General features: G+C 42.7%; 1 pseudogene across 1 annotated transcript; it reads left to right on the top strand.

Moving 5' to 3' along the window:
• Positions 1-20,187: 20,187 nt before the first annotated feature.
• On the top strand, positions 20,188-21,265 carry LOC309839329 (sharpin-like; annotated as a pseudogene). The gene has a single exon. The product of its transcript is annotated as a sharpin-like (transcript).
• The last annotated feature ends 485 nt before the right edge of the window (positions 21,266-21,750 follow it).

Genomic DNA, 21,750 nt, shown 5'->3' with positions numbered 1-21,750 from the left:
GGGACTAGTATGGAAGGAACTCTTTGGGTTTCTCTCTTCAACCCACCCCTCTACAGTAGAGGAGATGAGGAAAAAGAGGCTCAGGCATGTGTGGACCCTGACCTTGCTGGCTTTTTCATTTGGAGCTCATGGGGAGCTCTGTTTGCCCTTATAGGATGTGGTCGATACACTCACAGAGATGACTTCTCTGCCCTGCAACAAAGTCAGTCCAATTCACAGGGAAGTGGTAGAAGTCAAATTATGTTTTCAGGTCAAAGCCCCAATTTTATCCACAATAATGTGGACCTCACAGTGATATCTGACTTCTATGCCTATTTCCACTTGGCTCAAAACCAACAGAGAAAATGTTTTGAGTAGTTATCCACATGACCACAACCCTCAAAACCCCCATCAGGCTTTTGAGTTATGAGTATACATCCTTCCTTGACCTGGAAAGGATTTTAAGTAACCCGCTTCTCAGGAGCGGTTCTCCAAAGGAGAACTGAGATGAATGGGTATAACATGTAAGAAGAAATATTTCAATTTGAACTTGTTAATATCAAAGAACTTTCTAATAATTGGTTGGTTCAAGTGTGATACAGTTAAGTTTCCCGGCAAATTTCCGTTGGAAGCGACCAACCCACAGAAACAGGAGGGAGTACTCCTGTAGCATCTGTGGCCTCTAATACCCCTTCTAACTGTAAGACTCAATGAAATAAAATAAACGCAAGCTTACAATGTAACTTGGTCATTTAAGGTCTCAAAAAACAAGAGCAATGCAGATGACTTTGGACCAATATTCTTGAGTTGCAAAGTAACATTTTCAAAATTGTTATGCTATTTCCCTATATTTTTTGCCATCAGAATCCCACAGGAATCTCTCTCTCTGACATAAATTTTGAAGTGTGTCAACCACAAAAGCAAGACTGTTTCTCACACAGAGAAGAATGTTCTTACCTGGAGAATTAATCATCACTTGAAAAGTTTCCGGAGACTGACTCAGATGCCTTTACACTAGAGCAGAAAGCATTCTAGATGTATAACTCACTTTATCTGTCTCTCCCCAAACGCCTGTTTGGCTTTGTTTTTCTGTCAATGCTGTGTCCTGCTTTTCTTCTTTGAAAACTGCCCCTTATAAGTGAGTAGGTTGATAGCACAGTGGGTGGATCCTCTGCTTCTCTGAATATCAGTATCACCTGGAGAGGTTTTGCAACTTCAATGATCAGGCCAAACCCCAGACCAATTAAATTACAATGCCCAGAGGTGGGGACAAGACATTGCATGTTTCTTTTTAAAGTTCTCCAGGTGATTCCACTGTTTGAAAAGGTTGAGACCCACTCTATTAGCAAACACCAGTAGTTCCCAAACTTAAGCCTGCATCAGAATCCCCTGGAGGGCTTGTTAAAACAGACTGCTGGGCTGCACCCTGCTGGGTTTCTGATTCAGTAGGTCTGGAGTAGGGCTGAAAATTTGCATCTCTAATAAGTTTCCAGGCGATTCTGATGACCACACTGCAAGAAGCAGGGGAATACACAGATGTGTGGACTTTAGTCCATTTGGTTCTAAATAGGGGGTCTTCAAGATAAAAGCTGGTTGGTGGGGTTTCCATGGTGAGGTGGATCCCTACACACACAAGAAATAGTTCCTTCCCTCCAGTTTTTTTTTTCCCCTGACTTTTAAATAGGGTTTGTGCTTCTTAATACCTTAGGCAGTCTCAGCCTAGAGCTCACTTTTAAGGGCTTTAACATAGTATTGTTACAGCCAAAGGAGGTCCAGAAGGCTTTCCAAACTTCCAACAACCCTGATAGGAAACAGGTTAAAAAAAACCCAAGTCAAATCCAAAGTCCACATCACCACCTCTTTAAGGGGGAGAAAAAACATATACATGCATATACATATATACGTGTGTGTGTGTGTATATATATATACACACACACATATATTCACTTTCTTTTTTTTATTAACAAAAATCATGAAACCAAATTTCTTAAGTGCAATAGTTAATCTGGCCATTGCCAGGCAAGCCAGGTCCCTGCGGTTTGAGATGGACAAATCCACAATGCTCCCGGAAGCAAATCCTTCTCTGCCCATCTCCCAGGGCATTCGGGAACTCTGTGTGAAAGAAAACTCAAGGTGCATCTGCTTTTCCCATCTGTTTCAAGCCTTGATAATCTTTTAGTGTTTTGGAGGTTTCGTTATTGAAGAACAGTGGGAACAAAAAAAATTAAGTTACTCATGCTAAATTTGTACAATCAATCTCGGCAACCTGGCCACATCCTTGAATCTATCTTTTCCAGCAGCTCTGGCCTCCAGTTGCAGATTCATGCAATTTCCCTGGTTTGGACAATCCTCAGGCTGTTTCAATATCAAACCCAATGATTAGAGTGCCAAGACCATTATTTTCTTTAAATTCAGAGGGAAGACTTCCATTTTTTCTATTTTATATTCAGCATTGCTGCCACATTCTCAATGTCTTCATTGCCTTTCACAGTCTTCTTTCAAGTTGGGAGTGAGAAGCTAATGAAATTCAGGAAGAACAACATAAATGCAATCTCATCCCGGAGGAAAAATGCAATCCTTCATTTTGCCTAAGATTGAAAACCTCAACTCATGTTCCTTGAAAATGTGCTTCCAGACCATCTTGATCATCACCCTCATTCTATTCTGGGTAAAATGAGAAAATACGTATGAAATACTTGAAAGACCTCAGAGCACTGTACAAATATAAGGGTTGGTTATTATTATTCCCAGACACAGGCTGCTACTCAGGCGTGTGGTCCCCGATGACTCAGTGGTTAATAACTCTTCTTGCAACTGGTCCAAGAGTAGTAATTAGTCATTTTATCTGTCCCTCGCTCTGGAGTTTGGTGGGACGGGGGCGGGGAGGATGTGAGTCACATGAAGACCCAAAACTAGGTACTGTTTCATGATCTTTAGAGACGGAAACAGAATTGGGGTCTTTTTCTGTTCACCTCATATTCACCTGGGCTGGGCTACAGGAATTTTTTTATTTAAGGCCTGAACCTAGCTGGCCTCACAGTCAAATTTCAAGGTGGGGGGAGAGGGGTTTAATTCAGCTCTCGTAATTTACACATGGGTCAAGGAAATGCGGAGAATTGACTAGCCCAGTGTTTCAGAACAACGCAGGACCAAGCAGGAACTCTATCACAGCCCTGATGCAGCTTCATATGCAGAAACATACTGTCTGTAGCTAAACCACACTGATCATAGGTCCATTGATTGGTTGAAAGGTACACACAGAAAGATCCTTTTAACACAACATTTATGGGTGCGCACAGGCAGCTGGTCTGAACGTTGAGGATTTTGTTGACATGCGTTTTGAAAAAACAGCCTGCAAAGCATTTCCATCTGTGGTAAAGTAGCCGTTGTACCCATTAATAATTCACAACTCAGCTCAGCAAATGGAGCAGAGAACAAACCTGATCATTAGTGCAAACTCCTATTGTCAGCACTAATGAGGTAATTAACATCCATGTTTAAGTTTTTTGCTTATGGAGTAACTGGCAAGGGATTTAAAAAATAACTTTATGAGGAAATTAACCAGCCATCCTCTAACTCTGTACTTCTGTTCCATTGTTTTAAACATCTTAATTGCCAGGAAAGCTTAACCACACAAAATGAAAAAAAAAAGCAAAGAAAAGAGGTTAGGAATCCAGGGAAGGTAGTTCATCATTTTCTACAGCTTACATTTTTCATTATAATACATTTTCCATTTGTAATTAAATGAATAAAATAGCTGTGTTGCCTGTGAGATTATATACAATTGCCAAATAAAGCTGCAGACCTCTCTCTCCGTAATGTTCTTAGAGAAGACTGCTCTGCTGTCTTTTAAATAGACACATTTTCTTCACTTAGCTTGTTTTGAATTTGTACAGGCTTATAAAATCATAACAGATGTTTCCTGCGGGTACCGGGTACCAAATAAATTATATATCAGTTTCCTGTAGGTTTTCTTTCTTACTAGTCATCAGATTCTTTTGAACTCAAAATTGGGTAAGACAAAAATCAACTCTACTTTCAATCTTCTCTACTCCTGCATGGAGAATGAAGGCCAAGCCAATGACAGTAACCTGGGCATTCAGAATTAAAAAAAAAAAAATGTTTAAAGGGAAAAGTTGACTACCTGCCCATTTCCCATTGCATCAAAGTTTAAGCATTAGTACACCAATACACCAACAGGCATTTACTGTGTCCTGAACACTATAAAGGACAGACAATGAGACATGGTCCCTAAATTCAGGGGGCTATCATCAAAAGTAACCAAGTTAAACACAAGAGTAATACATTGAGGGGAACGGTGGAGTTCCTCTCTCTGGAGTTTGGAAAACATTTTCAGTGGGGAGGGAATTTGTTATAAACAAGATGGCCACCCAAGTTTCCTTAAGTCCAATGGATCAGACTTTATCCAGTTAAAAGTTGTGGGGATTTGAAATATTAGGCAAAAAAAAACCAAATTTCAGCAGTGATACAAGAACTACAAGTGATGACTTTGAAATAGGCTCTGCCATGCCCAGGCATCATTAAAATCATCAGGCATAATGATCACACTTGGATAGAGAAGAAGAAAGCGAGAGGGAACCAAGGGTGAAATCCTCAAGGAGTCTCCAAGTGGACTGCAGGTGACAATGCAGAGAAAGTGGTCTCAGCAACAACTGGTTGGTGTGAGCCTTATAGAAAGAGTGGTTTCCAGTAAATGCTGGAGAGGGTGTGGAGAAAAGGGAACCATCTTAGCCTGTTGGTGGGAACGTAAGTTGGTACAGCCACTATGCAGAACAGTATGGAAGTTCCTTAAAAAGTTAAAAATACAGTTACCATGTGATCCAGCAATCCCACTCCTGGGCATATACCTGGACAAAACTATAATTCAAAAAGATACAGGCACCCTTATGTTCATAGCAGCACTATTCACAAGAACCAAAACATAGAAACAACCTAAATGTCCATCTACAGATAAATGGATAAAGAAGACGTGGTGCATATATTCAATGGAATGTTACTCAGCCATAAAAAAGAATGAAATAATGCCATTTGCAGCAACATGGATGCAACTAGAGATTATCACACTGAGTGAAGTAAGTCAGAAAGAGAAAGACAAATACCGTATGATATCACTTACATGTGGAATCTAAAATATGGCACAAATGAACTCATCTACAAAAGAGAAATAGATTCACAGACAGAGAGGTCAGACTTGTGATTGCCAAGGGGTGGGGGGAGGGAGAGGGAAGGATTGGGAGTTGGGATTAGCAGATGTAAACTATTATATATAGGATGGATGAACAACAAGGTCCTACTCTATAGCACACAGAACTATATCCAGTCTCCTGGGATAAACCATAATGGAAAAGAATATTGAAAAAAGAATGTCTACATGTGTATAACTGAGTCACTTTGCTGTACAGCAGAGATTGGCACACCATTGTAAATCAACTATACTTCAATTAAAAAATTTAAAAAAACAAAGAGTGGTTTCCCAGTAAGACTGAAAGTGCAATGGCCAAGCCACCTCTAGGTCCTGGGTCCCAGAGCAGTAGTTATAATTAAGAGCACCTGCACGGGTGCAGTTTCAAGGAGGAGGACAAGGAGTGATTGTTTAACTAGATTAAGGGCATCCATTTACAATGAAACCGAGGGCAAGAGGGAAGACTGAGGACTATTAAATGGTGAACCAGCAGGGGAATGGTCAACTGCGGGCTGGGACGGTCCCAGCCTGGACGAGGTAATACCAGAGGATGGAGAAGTAGGTGTTGTACCTTTGGTGAGTGAGAAGCAAAGTTTCTGGAACTGTAACGGTGAGGCTACCCAATGGCCCCTCCTCTACTCTCATTAACTACCCAAGCCTGGAAAGTCTTGGTTCCCAATTTACAGAGAGACGAGCATATTCCACAAAGACTGACAAGCTAAGAACTGAAAGCTTGTCTCCAGCATGTCTTTATTATCCTAGAGGCCTCAGTCACTGTTTTACAATGTAGACCATATCTTCAAAACTGTTCACATCTTAGCCCGAGGAACACATACCCTTATTACTTTTCCACTTCACTCTCTGGGCAACTCCCCTCCCCAAATCTAAAGAGCCATCATCGTTGCCATTTATTACTATAAAGATGGTGATGATGTGAGAGCTTAGAAATTATCTCTGTGGGTCTGACCCAGGTTTTGCAAGCATGTCTATGACCTGTCCCTGTCACTACTAAACTTGCTTATCGCTACTCAGTGCAATGTGTAAATTGTGGCAGCTGCAATTGAAGCAAAGAATCTTACTGCTTATCATGAAAATTGTTCTGAAGTATGTTCTGCAAGGCAGCTGTTTCCTAAAAGTGGCCCATTATTTCTTGAATTTTAACCATTTTGTTCTAACAAGTCAAAGGAGCAAGAGGCCAAGGACCAGGCACACAGCTGACAACAGCCTGGCCCCCTTCCCATGTCCTTCCTTGTGCTCCACGGCTTAGGAACTGAGCTAACAGCCCAGACCAAAGCCCCTCCTAGTTTCTGACACATACGCAGGTTTGGGGTCCACTGGCCCAGACGCAATAGCTGGGCTTCTGTGCTGCAACTGGGATTTCCTTGACCACCAACCATACTTGATATCTTATGTCTTCCTCACCAGCCCAGAGCCAGGAGGATCTCTCAGCACACCTGTACCCTGATCCACAGCTTCCCTGCCATCACTCTTATTTTCCTAGTGACCCAGTCTGCTTTAATCGCCTTCCTTAGCTCTCACTCTCAACACCTCCCAGTCTCGAAAAGAAGACCCAGGCCAGGAAAAATACAGGGTCTGCACCTCAGAGTTAATGCCTCCTTGAACTTGGCACCCTGGGCACCTCCCCTGCTTTACCTCAGCCCTGGTCCTGAGAAAACCCATCCTGGTCTACAGCCCACTCAGCAGGACCTCAATGCCCTATGTATTATTAGTTGTTGCTGTGTAATAAACCATCTCCAAAATTCAGTGGCTTAAAATAACAACCATTTGTTTATACCAAGATTCTGGAGATTGACAACTTTGGCTAGGCTCAGCTGGACGAGGCCTCTGGTCTCAGCTGCGCTCCCTCATGGAAGCTTGCTCAGCTGTGGGTGGGCTAGGCAGCTCTAGATTGCCTGAGATCGCCTCCACGAGGTCTCTCATCCTCCAGTCAGGGCTTGTTCTCATGGAAGCTAGGTAAGGCTCCCAGACAGAGAGGAGAAGTCCACAAAACATACTGATACCTAGGCTCCGTGATGACATACAGTCACGTCTGTTACATTCTGTTGGCCAAAAAGAATCAAGAGGCCAGCCCAGATTAAAGTGTGGGAAATTACCTCCATCTCTTGATGGAATGAGCCACGGAGTCACAATGCAAAAAGCCTAGATACAAGGAGGGCTGAAAAACTGCAGCTATTTTCGTCATCAATCTACCACACTTTGCCTAGTTTCAGCCTGGGTGAGCCTCTTCTCCAGGACTGGCCCCTGAGTGTGGTTCCACTGCATACCAGTAGATATCTAATAAATAGGGTAATATGTAACTGCCAAGTCTTCAACAGCCATCTGGATCCCTAACTACTAGGTCTCTGCATGTCTATGAATTCACTGATATTGACACTTCCAGAAGTTGGACTGAGATTATAACATTCCTTTGGCAGTGTTCCTAGAGTGATATAACATCTCCAAGAGGCCAACCTCCATGTCAATTTCAGCCCCACCCTCCCCACCCCAACTCTGGCCCTGCCTTCTCTTTTTCACCCTGGTACCAAGCAAGCCACAAAGCTTTATGCCCGAGTCTGCCTGAATGACCACAGCTGTGAAAATTTCTTATATGGATCTGTGGTTCTCAAAGAAGAGTCTCTTCAGCAAATGATGCTGGGATAACTGGGTATCCACACGCAAAAGAATGAAGTTGGACCCCTATTTCATACCGTGTATAAAAACCCACTCAAAATAGACCAAAGACCTAAATGTAAGAGCTAAAACTATAAAACTCTTAGAAAAGCACAGGGATAAATCTTCATGACCTTGGACTTAGCAAAGGATTCTTAGATAAGACATGAAAAGCACAAGTAACAAAAGAAAAAGTAGATAAATTGCACTTGAAAATTTAAAACTTTTGTTCAAAGGAAACCATCAAGAAAGTGAAAAGACAACCCACAGAATGGTACAAAATATTTGCACATCATGTATCTGGTAAGAGTCTAGTCTCCAGAATATATAAAGAACTTTTGCAACTCAACAGCAAAAAGACCAACAACCCAAGATGAAGTGGCAATGGATGTTAGTGAATGGCTCACAGCCCCTGCCACAGAAGGAGAGTCAAGACCTTGTGCCTTGCTTGGGCTGAGTCCCCCAGAATTTTCCTGGGAAGCCTAGATTAAACAGAAGATCAAAGAAGACAGGGCTAGTTTCTCCCTGTGGTAGATTGCCTATTTTGGCCCCATTTCATCACAACTTTCTGCATCAATACCCTTGCCACGGCCTCATCCTGGGCAGAATATACTTCTCTGTACCTTTCCTGTCATTTTGGCCACGTGACTTGCTTTGGCCAATAAAATGAGGCGGAAGTGATAGTGTGCCAGTTCCAAGCCTAAGCCTTAATATAACTTGTGTGTTTATACTTGCTCTTTTGTCTTTTTACCATCACGAGAACAACATGCTCAGGCCGGCTCACTGATCCCAGTAGGAAGATGAGAGAGACACAGAGCAAAACCAAATTGCCCCAGTTAAACCCAGCTTAGACCAGGCAATCTCAGTCAACCCCTAGATGTGTGAACCAAACACCCATTTTGGGTTTGCCGAGATTCTGTGGGTGTTTGTTGTGCAGCATCATTACTGTGGCCATAGTTAACTATGACACCATCCCCGGCCCCATCTCACCACAGTTCATTGTCACACGGCCAACAGTACGCTCAGATATGCTGGGTTGGGGACTGCAAGTTCAGTCGGCATCTTAAAACTAAACGTCCTGCTGATTTTCAGGTAAAGCCAAATGTGAGCTGCCTTCAGCTCCACAGATGCACAAGAAAGAAGACAAACATTCCTCTTTGCCAGCTGATTAAGTACACGATGCTGCTAACTGCATCATATTCAAAACCTCATAACTCCTAACATGTTCTACGGAAGAAGCAGATGTCATCTTGACAGGATTTCTTTGTTTTCTCAATAGATGCTACAAGAGGTGCCTATGCTCTCTAGAGCAGGCAACTTATCAAGAGATCAAGATTATGCACTGTGTTTCATTAATACATTTTATGCAGTCATACTCATTTCAAACAAAGGTATCTTCTAATTGTTTTTGCCTCTGATCTGATGGGAGCATTATTTTAGAACAATTACATCAATCCAAAAGTTATCTTGAGTATAAAATGTAAAGAGACTAAACGAAGTGCTTCTACCTATAATGAAGTGTCAGAAACTTCCTGAGTCTGACAGCTTTACCTAGAAATTGAAAATAACATTTTACCTCTTCCCCCCTCTGTAATATCATTTTTCTTTTTAATCAGGAAGGCATTAGATGCCATGGAATTCACAGAAGAATATATAGTAAAACCAGCTGCAAATCTGCCTCATCTTTTTCAGCAGGCAGGTGGCATGTTCAGATGTACCCAACGGGACCATCTCTGACCTGCCCTCACCCTCCCGTTTCTACCAACAAAAGGCCCGCCCTCCCTTTTTTGTGAAACCGCTTTCACTCTGTGAAGCCCTCCCTCTGCAGCACGGAACGCAGTAAGCAAACAGAGGTTTGAATCTGCACATTATTGCAGCCGACAGAATGCACTCCCCAGACTTACTGGGGGCCTGGGCGCCGCTGCTGTGCCCTGAAGGCCACTGGTGCATTTGTGTGGGGCTACGTCTCCCACAGGCTGCTCCAAGCCAATGACTGAGCGCCGCAAGGGCACTAACTAAGGGCAGCCCGCTGCTAGGAGACAGGGAATATCTCTGATGGCCAGTGCTGGCTGGAGGACACCCTGGCAACCTTGCCAAGCCTGTCTGTGACTGCACCAAGGCCTAGGATGCTTCCACCCACCCTCTCACCCCACCCCCTTCCGTCCTGGTCACCCCTGTTCTGTGGTGTGACAGCTCGCTAAGGCTTGCCCAGCTCCCTCTCCATTTTCTTTCATGGGCATTTCTCTTAATAAGAGCCTTGCACGTTTTGTTGTTGTTTCGGGGTTTTTTTGGCCGCGCCAGGTGGCTTGCAGGATCTTAGATCCCCGACCAGGGATTGAACCCGTGCCCTTAACAGTGGAAGCGCCGAATCCTAACCACTGGCCACCAGGGAAGTCCCAACCAGATGCTCAGAGGAGAATGGTCTCTCCGCTCTTAAGAAAACCTACTCTCACGTAAACCTGATGAACTTTCTGGATAGCCTACTATTAAATTCCCTGCTTTTGCTTATTATAATTGTTCTTTATAATTGATTACAACAATAAAAACCTATCTCTTGGTTGCTATTTTTGTAATAATCAGAGAAAATACATACAGTCATCCTATTTACTTACCATGTTTAAACATGACCTAAGACACACTAAATAGGATTACACACCTCCTTTACTTCAGGGTCTCTCTGATGTAGACGGTTTCCCAGAGGAGAGGGGCCTTCAGTCGGCGGCAGTAAGAGGGTGGGAGCAATACAAGGGCTGGTAAACGCCTGAGTAGGTTGGTAACATTCAATCGTGGCACAACCCAACTTCAAAACTCTGCATTCTCATTTCCAGACAACACGGTCCAAACTCCTTGACATGATATATAACTCCATTATGACAGCCAAAGTCCTTTGTAACTGGTCCCACTTACCCTCCTCATCCCCCCACCTCCTGCCACTTTTCAATGCTACCCTCCAGGCACCTCACTCTTACTAATTCAAATGACATTTGAGGAATAAGAGCTCCTGCCCTGCCTGATCACAATAGTGACGAGATGACTGTGGCGGCAGGGAGGACAGCATTGGTTGGCTAGGGGGAATAAGGGAAGGAAAATTAGCATCTGAACGTGGCCCAATAGCTATGCATTCTCACCCTGGCTTTTTTTTAAGGCAGCTGATCATCTTGACACAGTATTTTTTTTATCCTTACAAAAGTAACAGTTTCCCCTGGCTATCAGTCTCCATATTGACAAATACCTGTTTTCCGAATGGTTTTTAGTTAGCAACTCACAGGGCGGCATTTTTTATCACATCCCGTAGGAGAGTAACTAAAATATTCTAATAGTGATTTCCCTAACCGATGTGCAAGAGCTACCTGAACAAAAACTCTTGGTGGGACCTCGTCTTGGACCCTGCCCTAGCCCTGAAACCTGTTCTGGGACGCCACATGCCTACTTATCAAGATTCGGTCTACGTAAGACTCTTCCTGTTCTGTTAGAATGTGATATTCCATGTTTCCCCGCTTCCTGACGTCACCACTGCCTCTACTATCTCTACCCTGAGAAGCCATGTCCTATTCTGTACCTCAGTGATAGACTACTCCTACTTCTTGTCCAATTGCTTCTTGATTTCTCCTTGGGTCTTGGTGACTGTTCATCCCCTCAGTGGCCAGCACACAGGGCACTGTGACACCATTCCAGGCAAATGGCCCCAGATCAGTGTGTGGAATAAGTAGAACCAGGCAGGAATTGCAAGGAGATTGGAGCAAAGGCTATGTTATTGTTCCCAGATCATTTTTCAGCACCATCCCATTCCTTCCATGGAGCCTTATCTAGCAACACTGAGAATATCTCCTGCATCTCTAAGGCTCAAACATCACCCAGGTCATCTGTGAATGAGGGCTCCACATAGGCTGTGGGCCTGGAAAGATAAAAGAATAAAAACATTTTAGAGAAGTATTTATTCACCAGAGCCTTTATCTAAGAAACCTATTTCCTCAAAGTGCAATCCATTGAAAGACGGTTCCGTAAGTCTTTAAGAGGTGCTATTATAAAAGAAACTTTACTTCCACGGTCAAATAAATCTGGAAAACTGTGGCTTAAACAAAGTTAGTAATTTTCTTCACTACAGGACTTCTCGGAGCTCTTACTGCACTAATAGGAATTATGAATCAGCAAAAAGGAAATATAAGATGAAGCTGTTCTCAAACATATTTGACTATGGAAGCCATGTTTTGTTTTTTCAATGAAGACCTATTGATGTCTTGCATAGCCTAGTGTTCAGAAGATCATGGTTTGGGAAACACTAACCATTATAAAGATAATAGTCTTCAGTCACAGATTACAAAGGGGGATAAAAACGATGAAAGACAGTTGCTGAAAGGCCATGTTCCTTCTCTACCCCAAGTGACCCATAAAGTCCTTCCCCACCATGGGAAATTGATATTACTCTGCGTTTCCACACTTCTAGCAATTCAGTTTGGCTAGAGTGACCTTGAGAAAGTTACAAACCTATCTCAGGCATGGTTCCTTCATTTATGACAGCCGGTCATAAAGATGTATCTTCCCACTCTAGTTCCCAAAGCTATAAGAATTAATGGAGCCATTCCTAAGGAGTGATGTGAATTCCTTGGAGAAAGTCTCTATGTAAATACAAGGTCTTGTCATCTTAAATGCTACGGATTTATGCCCTGGACTACACAGTGACAGCCATGCACAAGGGAGCACTCCATTATTTTCAAAGCCACAGAAGTCTGATCAACACATCAGCCTTTCAGCCATTGTCATTTATAAATACCATCCTCCCAAATACTGCCTTTTCACATGACATCCATATTTCTTCCTCTGTGAACTGATAAAATGTGGCAGCAATGTACCCATGAAAGCCAAGACTCTTTAATATTGGGTTGGCCAAAAAGTTCCTTCAGGTTTTTCTGCAACATCTTATGAAAGAACCTGAACGAACTTTTTGGCCAACCCAATAGTTCAGTATTACTACTTCTAAGGGTAGAAAAGGTAAAGGACTTGCAATGTGGTATGCATATATATTACAACATTTACTTCCACGATAGAAGGAGGGGCCAACATAGATAGGGTGAATTAGGTCCTTCATTATTTATGTAAATTGGCCTTTGAGACCTAATGCTTAAGTATTTAATCACATGAAGGGAAAATTGAAGCAAAATTTCAAATTAACTTGGCATAAAAATATATTAATTACATCAATGAACAGAGAATGCTTTGGTGGTGTGGATGTGTGGTATTTGAAATACTGGTTCAAACTGGCTCAGATAATTTTTACTGCAGACCAGTTTTTTTTGTACGTTAAAAAGTGAGCCAGACAAAAGAAGTATAGATAGTAGGGTAATCATAAGCATGAACAAGATGTCTTTTTTTTTTTTTTTAAGTAACAGCAAGAGCGGTGGAAAACACATGATGTTGACTGACTAATGTAAACTTGGCCAACGTCGTGTTGGTTGTAGGTGACCATGAGCTAAGTGGATATGGAACGTCTGACTCAGAGAAAACGACTGGTTACATTCATATTATAATCTTTCAGGGATTCTTGTGCTTTGTACCTAATTTATTCTTGTGTCTCACCTGCCCCAGGGAATCCTTTGTTAGAGTTGAGTTCTTTCTTCTGCATAAATGTATCCTTCCCACCTTGAGACCTGCCATCTCCATTATCACAATCTTTCCTGTGCCCAAAAGGCATTTTATCTCCTAACCTATAACTTTCCTTTTGCCCCCACTCTACCTCAAGAAAAGTTCCTCAATCCTTTGGAGACTAAATGACAACTGAGAAGTAAAACAAAACACAAAAAAACCTCTCACTGTCCCTTCAGTTTTTCTTAAAAACACTCACTCAGTTTAGACTCCAGGGCAGTTCTTAGACTCTGCCTTGTCACTTCCACACGTACCTCATCATAGTATTGATCTTAATCTAAAATCCCAGAATGCCCCTCTAGAATGAATGTCAGATTAAAACATTCATTCTATTGCTTTCAATTCTCTGAAATATCCCCATTAAATATTTGCACAGCCTGAAAGAGTTGTCAGATGATACAGGTGGAGATGAGCGGTGCTTAGGGAATTTTTAATCTTTTTTTAAAGATTTCTCATTTTTTAAAATATTTATTTATTTGGTTGCACTGTGTCTTAGTTGCAGCAGGTGGGCTCCATAGTTGTGGCATGTGAACTCTTAATTGCCGCATGCATGGGGGATCTAGTTCCCTGACCAGGGATCGAACCTGGGCCCCCTGTGTTGGGAGCACGGAGTCTTATCCACTGTGCCACCAGGGAAGTCCCAGGAATTTTTCATCTTAAAGAAATTTCTTGCTGCCCAAAGTAGCTATTTTACATGGCAAAAATCAATAAATCAATCCTCCTATGTCATCATTTAATTCAGTAACTGGTGTAAAAATATCCCATGTGTTGCTATAGAAAACTGAGCCTAGTCCTTTCATTATTTTTAGTTCCTTATGACATGTAGACATAGAGATCTTGACAAAACTTGTGATGGGGCAAGAAGTTCTGTAAGATCTATAAAAACCATTGGCATTCTGAATGTACATGGAAAGAAATGTCTACTTCAATGTAATCAATAATGCTCTGGATTTCCTGCCACATTTTGTGATGATCAGTCATTCATTCAGTACCTGTTGAACACTTACTAGGTAGTGCTGCTGGCACCATGCCAACTGCTCCTTGCAGAATCTACAGCCAAACCACACAGAATGAATCAGGGACCATAAGCTGGTGCCCTGAGCAGTTTTATTTGTTAGGAGATAGATACACACAGAGGCACATATGAATTTTCACTTGAATTACCTTAAAGCAGGGTATGCACTCCCAAGTTTAGCCCCTGATCTACTCTTTCTACTGTATCATATCCAGTAAGGTTAGCCTATTTATGTAATCTCTCTGACCCCATAATCATTCAGATATACAAACTGCAATCAATTAATAATGGCAAAGTAGTGTGATACCGGCAGAGAAGACGGAAGGGCAGAGAGGTCTCTGGCAACACCCAGAAGGGAGCCAGTCACTTGGCATGAAAAATTTGAAGGAGACCACTCGAAGAAAATAATGTGTCTATCCCCATGACCTCCCAGTACATAATGTTTCTATTCAGTGAAGCTCTATTTATTCCAAAATAATAGAAGTACAATGTTTTGACCTTAATTTCCCAGTTAAACTTATGTTACCTCTTTCAACTTTCAAATCAAAGCTCTTCTACTTCTGACTCCCACTTGTGATGTAGGGAGTGAAAAGGGGTATTGCTCTTATGCAGATAATGAAAAAATAACCAAAATAACTTCAATTTTATGACTTTTTCCAAACCTATCAGACATCTGAAGTCACAGAACAACCAAATGGCAGTGGCACGGATGCAGAGCAACCAGAACTCATACGTTGCTGGTGGGAATGCAAAACTGTAGAGCCAGTTTGGAAGATAGTCCGACAGTTTCTGACAAAGTTAAACATATACCAACCCTTTGTACCTGCAATCACAGTCCTACATATCTACCTGAAAGAAATGAAAATTTATGTTCACACAAAACCTATACGTAAACGTTTATAGCAGCTTTGTGCATAATCACCAAAACTTGAAAAGCCAGATGTCCTTCAACTGCTGAATGGAAAAACCGTGGTACGTTCATACAATGGAATACCACCCAACAATGAAAAGGAATGTGTATATGTAGGACACCCCAGTCGCAATGTTTACATCTAAACACCCAAATCTTGGTTTCTAAATACCATTCTCCAATAAAAGGAACTAGGGCTCTTTGAAGAACTTGATTCCAGGGCTTTGGCAAGGAAAATACAAGATGAACCTAGAGCATGTTTTTGTACCAGAAAGTAAAGAAGTGCTCCAAAAAATTAGAAAAAAAAAAAAAAAAAAGGATGCAGTCATGTTGAAATGGCATAGGAGCCAACCTGAAAGAGCTCCCAATGGCCAAAGTTGGAACAACATGAACAAGAAAATAAATATAGTATTGGAATATAATCCTAAGAATAAATATTTATGAGTCCATGCTGATCAAAACAACTGAATAAAACACTAAACAGGGGAGAAGGGACAGCTCTCTCATAGAGAAGAATTCTAATTAAATAATACAGAAGGAATGAAGAAAATAAAAAATAAACATTACAACACCACATTAGTAATTGCTGCAGGCAAGATCCACCAATGGATGCTAAAATTAGTTTCCAAAAGTTTTAAGTAGAAACAAGATATTTGCTTAGTCTCAAAGCATCTCTCCAAGGACTTCCCTGGTGGCACAGTGGTTAAGAATCCGCCTGCCAATGCAGGGGGACACGGGTTTGAGCCCTGGTCTGGGAAGATCCCACATGCCACGGAGCAACTAAGCCCATGTGCCACGACTACTGAGCCTACACTCTAGAGCCCGTGAGCCACAACTACTGAGCCTGCGTGACACAACTAATGAAGCCCACGCGCCTAGAGCCCGTGCTCCACAAGAGAAGCCACCACAATGAGAAGCCCGCGCACCACGATGAAGAGTAGCCCCCACTCGACACTAGAGAAAGCCCGCACACAGCAACGAAGACCCAATGCAGCCAAAAATAAAATATAAATAAATTTATTTAATAAAAGTATCTCTCCAAAATATTTAATAATTACAAAAAGAAAAATAGTAAGTTTATAGTCAAGAATACAGGTAGATGCCACCTGACAGATTAGCCAAGTGATCAAGATTAACATCACCAGTAATACATGTGAGCATCACGTACCCTGTGACATGCTGTACTGAAAAGGGCACATCACCTCTGTGTCCTCCTTTCTGAGAACGCATAGCTTCAATCTAATGAGAAAACATCAAACAAACCCAAATTGAGGGACCTGCTACAAAATGACTCACCAGTACTCTTCAAAAGTGTCAAGTCATACAAGACAAGAAAACACTGTGGAAATGTCAGATTGAAGGAGACCAAGGACACACAACTAAATGCAATATGGAACCGTGTGTCACGTCCCAGAACAGCAAAAGGATGTTAGGGGGAAAACATGGTGAAATCCAAATAAATTCTTTAGTTTAGCTAATAGCACTGTAACAAGTTTAATTTCTCAGTTTTCATAGTTACTCTATAGTTTGACAAGATGTAATATGAGGGGAAATTGGGTGAAGGGTATATGGGAACTCTGTGCTATTTTTGCAACTTCTCTGTAAGCCTGAAATTATTTCAAAATAAAAAAGTTAAAAAGCAACAATAAAAAAATCAGAGGTGTAATTCTTAAGCTCCTGTGACTGTCTTTTCCAACAATGGCCCCACTCACTCTTCCAGAACCTTGACACTCCCTTATCAAGAGATGCATTCTATTTACCCTCCCCTTCAACTGGGGACTTTAAAGTCCTGGGCAGGACTTTATTACAACTAAAATAAATAGAAGAGACACTGCATGACTTCTGAATCTAGGTCATAAAAGGTGTTGCAGATTCTACGTGGCTCTCTCTCTAGATACTCACCCTTGGAACCCAGCCACCATTTGGTGAGGAAGACCAGGCCACATGAAGAAGTCACAAGTATACGTTTCAGATGAAAGCCCCAGCTATGAGCTAAGCCAACAGCCAGACCTGTGAGAAATGCCTTCAGATTATTCCAGCCCAACGCCTTCAAGCTGTCCCATCAGTCACTGAGTGGAACAGAGAAACGCTGTCCCCACTGAGCCCTGCCCAAACTGCAGAGCTGTGAGCAAAATTATTGGTGTTATTGTTGTTACTGTATTAAGCTACTAAGGCTTGGGGTGATTGGTTTGCAGCGAAAGAAAACTGGAACAGCTGCCCTAAATTGACATGATTAATTGCTATTGGAAGATACTGGGTTTTACATCCACTTCATCCCTTAAAAAAAAGCTTTACTCACGACGGTAAAAAGAGAACTCGTAACTGGTGATTTTGGTAGCACTTTTTGCCGTTTTGTTTTTGCAAATTGATCTCTTTCCAAAAGAGATCAATATGACATTAAGTTATTAAGACACAGCCTAAGGGTGTATTAGACTTGTGTTTTGCTAGGTCTCATTCTAAGCACATCCATATTAATGTCTACCTATTCACTTTCAGAAATAAGTCATCCCCTCTGTCAGTTACTAAGGAGCAATCTGTGCCCTAAACTCGCCCTTTGAGTTCAAATCTCTTGCCTTCTAAGTAGAGCTGGGACCACACAAATAACCGTCATTTACCTGCAAAGGTATGTTTTAATGGTCTTCAATTGGATTTTTTCTTATGTTTGTCAACTTGCACACTAAGAATTATGTTGAAAGTAGAAAAGCAAGACACATCATCTTACCAGTGAAACATGCTTATATCAAAGATACCAAATAATAGGTCAATAACCATCTTAGGACTATTTGAGAACCTCTTCCTTACAAAGTTCCTAAGTCTTAACTTTCACAATTAAGCTAAGTTACTCCCTTGATCTTAAAGAAATTACAAAATATATTATACCATCTTTGAGATAACGTGGAGAAAATAAAACAGGGAATTATCAATGCTTATTTTTCTTCCTGATATAATTAAGGAACAGACTAATATTCTAGGGATGTACATTACAAAATTATTTTGCTCTTATCTATTAGATTAAAGCGAACCATGTTTCAACTTACCTTCTTTGAAGTCGCTCTTCCGTCTGAGCTCACATCAATCTCTTGCTTTTTTCTACTTTGAGAGCGAGGAAAACAGCATCAAAAAAGAAAGATGGCGTTTTAAATCAGAAACACCTGAGTTTGAATCCGGGTTCTCTGTCAAGTACTTGCTACGTCAGTGGTTCTCAAAATTTTAACTTGCATCAAAATCACCTGGAAGGCTTGTTAAAACACAGATTACTTGCGGCCCAGCCCAAAGGTTTTGATTCAGTATGTGTGGGATGGGGTGTGAAATCTGTATGTCTTACGAGTTTCCAGATGATGCTGAATTGTACACATGTGAACAAATTACTCCTTGGTTTGAATCTCAGATGCTGCGGCTGAAAAAAAATTGGAAACTTTCTAACTACACCATAAATATTCACTTCCTTTCCCTATATTAGTCAATACCCATGATACAGGTTCAGCGTCCCTTTCCACAGTTCTGAAACCCAAACATTTCAGAAAACACAACTTTTTCTTTTAGGTTTGGTTTAAATTCGTTTGGCAACAAACCTGGTCTATTAACAGTCTTCATTTATTATTTATTGTTTTTACTTTATATCTCTTTATTATATGTATAGTTTGGTTATTGGGTGCTGTGGCCCTACCCCACTAGAATTGTTATGTATTATATAGGCTACAAACTATACTACCTTTCTAGAATGAGGGAAAATGTATGAATCCTGAAGTCCTGGCTCTAAATGTTTTGGATAAGAAACTGGCGACCTGTCTTTAGCACTTTAACATATTTATATATTTTCTTTGATTTATTTAGCTATTTTCAGCTTTCTCAACTTGATTATAAATCCCTCAAGAGCAGAATCATGTCTTGTGTGGCAACCCTCACACCACCTACTACACACTGAACATGAAGTATGTGCTAAATAAATAACCACTGGTTTGAATTTATTGACCCTAATAAGATTTGAGTAGAAGACTGACATGATTCCATAGTATGAGATTCAAAAAGGAAAGATGAATCAAAAACATTGCAGGGTTCTCAAAACTGCAGTTCTGACTATAATCCCCATAATCCCAAATGATTCTGACAAGAAGAAAATGTGACAGTGACATTTCTGCTCTTCTTTGCACTTGTCACACATCGTATCTAAAGTATTGAAATCGGGCCATGTTTCTGCTCACCTTCTTAAGGACCTGTGCCCTATTAACTCCCATACTTCTATGTGACGTCGCTGTTCTAATGGCTCCTTTCCACAAGCCTTTGCCTTTGCTCAAAACTGTTGCATCTTTAAAAATGAAAGAGAAAGAAAGCATGTTATGCACAGAGGAACAAAGGTGTTGTTACTTGAGGTGTATTATCCATGAGAAGGTGACAAATTCCATTTGTGATCCAGGAAACAAAAGTGAGGTTGGCAAGCAGGGTAAGGACAGTCAACAGGATCCACTTAAAGCAGCTTGCAAAGATGCTGCAAGGGCCAGAGAGCTCATTCAGAAGGCAAACTTTGATGGGAAACTAGATACCAGGCACCTGGATCATCAGTGGGACCATACGGCAAAGCCTGTCCAGCCCGGTTTGCTTTATTTGTCAGTACATACGTAGAGATTTTTGGTCTTAAGGTCACGACTCTTTTAGCAATCCCTCTAACACTATATCCCCATATCCAGAAAAGCCCTCTTGAATCTAAAAGCCCAAATAATGAAAAAAGCAGCACTATTCACACGCCAAAATGGTGACACAGAGTGGCCGGAGGGCACGGAAGCGGGATCGTGGGGCCGGGCCGGGGCCGGACCGGAGATGGCGCCGCCGGTGAGCGACGCAGCTGCGGCCTCGGACCCCGGCTGGGCCGCGGTGCTCCTGGCCGTGCTTGCCGCGGTGAGGCCGTTGGGCGCGGGGTGGGACGAGCGACCAGGGCGCTTCCAGCTGGAGCTGCTTGGTGCGGGGCCCGGGGCGGTCAGTTTGGAGCGGCCCTGGGAGTCAGTCTCCTACACCGTCCGAGGCCCCATCCAGCATGAGCTGTAGCCTCCACCAGGAGGGCCTGGGACTCTCAGCCTGCACTTCGCCAACCCTCAGGAAGCTTAGCGGTGGGCAGCCCTGGTCCGAGGTGCCACCGTGGAAGGACAGAATGAGGAACTAGCAGGGCACCTGACCCGGGCCAGAGAGGGTGGGGATGAGAAGCGGGCAGCCCAAGCGGCAGCCATCCTGGCCCAGCATCATGTGGCCCTCAGCATCCAGCTGCAGGAGGCCTGCTTCCCTCCCGGCCCCATCAGACTACACGGCACAGCTGAAGATGCTGCATCCTCTGCCCATGTCTCGCTGCCGGTCCACCCCCACTGCACCATTGGGGCCCTCCAGGAGCAGATATTCTCGGAGTTCGGCTTCCCACCGGCTGTGCAGCGCTGGGTCATCGGGAGGTGCCTGTGTGTCCCTGGATACAGCCTTGCTTTCTATGGCGGCGAGCGGGACCGGGACTCTCAGCCCCCCCGAGAAGCCCCAGGACACAATCCTCAGCGCCCGCAGAAGATGGATGAGGAACTAGGCCGCCTTTTTCCTTAGTCACTGGGGCTGCCCCAAGCCCCTCAGCCAGCTGGCTCCAGCCTCCCCAACGCCCTTCAGCACAGCTGGCCCTGCCCTTCCTGCACCTTCACTAGTGCCCCAAAGCTGACCCGGCTGTGAGATGTGCAGCACCCAGAGGCCCTGGGCTTGGGAACCCCGTCCCACAGCCTCCACCCAGCAGCTACCAAAGGCCACAAGGAGAGACGATGGCCCTTCCCTTCCAAGCCCAAGGTCCCTAGAGCCCCTGCTGAACCTCTCAGGGAACCTCTGCTGACCACTCACGGGAGACAAAGCAGGAGTTGCAGGGGAGGGGCGGCGAGCTGGAGTCATTAAATGAACTTCTGAGCAAAAAAAAAAAGGTGACACAAACAAATTCACATTCTCATCAGGACTGGTCCATTCTGCAGGATCAAGAATTTCACAGGCCATTGCTTCGGCTGGACCACACAGAACCTCCCCTGCAGATATACGAAGTGCATCAGTGCGTTTTCAAATTAACACTTACTGAAATTTGAAACCTCTTCTTTTTCTTAATTTTTCCTGGTACTATCTATTGACCTTCAGAGCTGGTATTCTGGGTAATACACATGTGATTGCAAAGGCAAGAAAATAAGAGAATAGAGCCATGGAAAGAGATTGAGACAGAGAGAGAAGGGGGCGGGGAGAAAGAGAAGATACAGAAAAGATTAGGATTAGCTATAGGAAATCACCAATACTCTCTCCTTTTTTAATGTATGAAAATGGAGATTTCGTATAGTT

The sequence above is a fragment of the Grampus griseus genome (genome assembly GCF_964374135.1).
Source record: "Grampus griseus genome assembly, chromosome: X".
NCBI lineage: Eukaryota > Metazoa > Chordata > Mammalia > Artiodactyla > Delphinidae > Grampus > Grampus griseus.
This window is presented reverse-complemented; position numbering and strand designations above follow the sequence as displayed.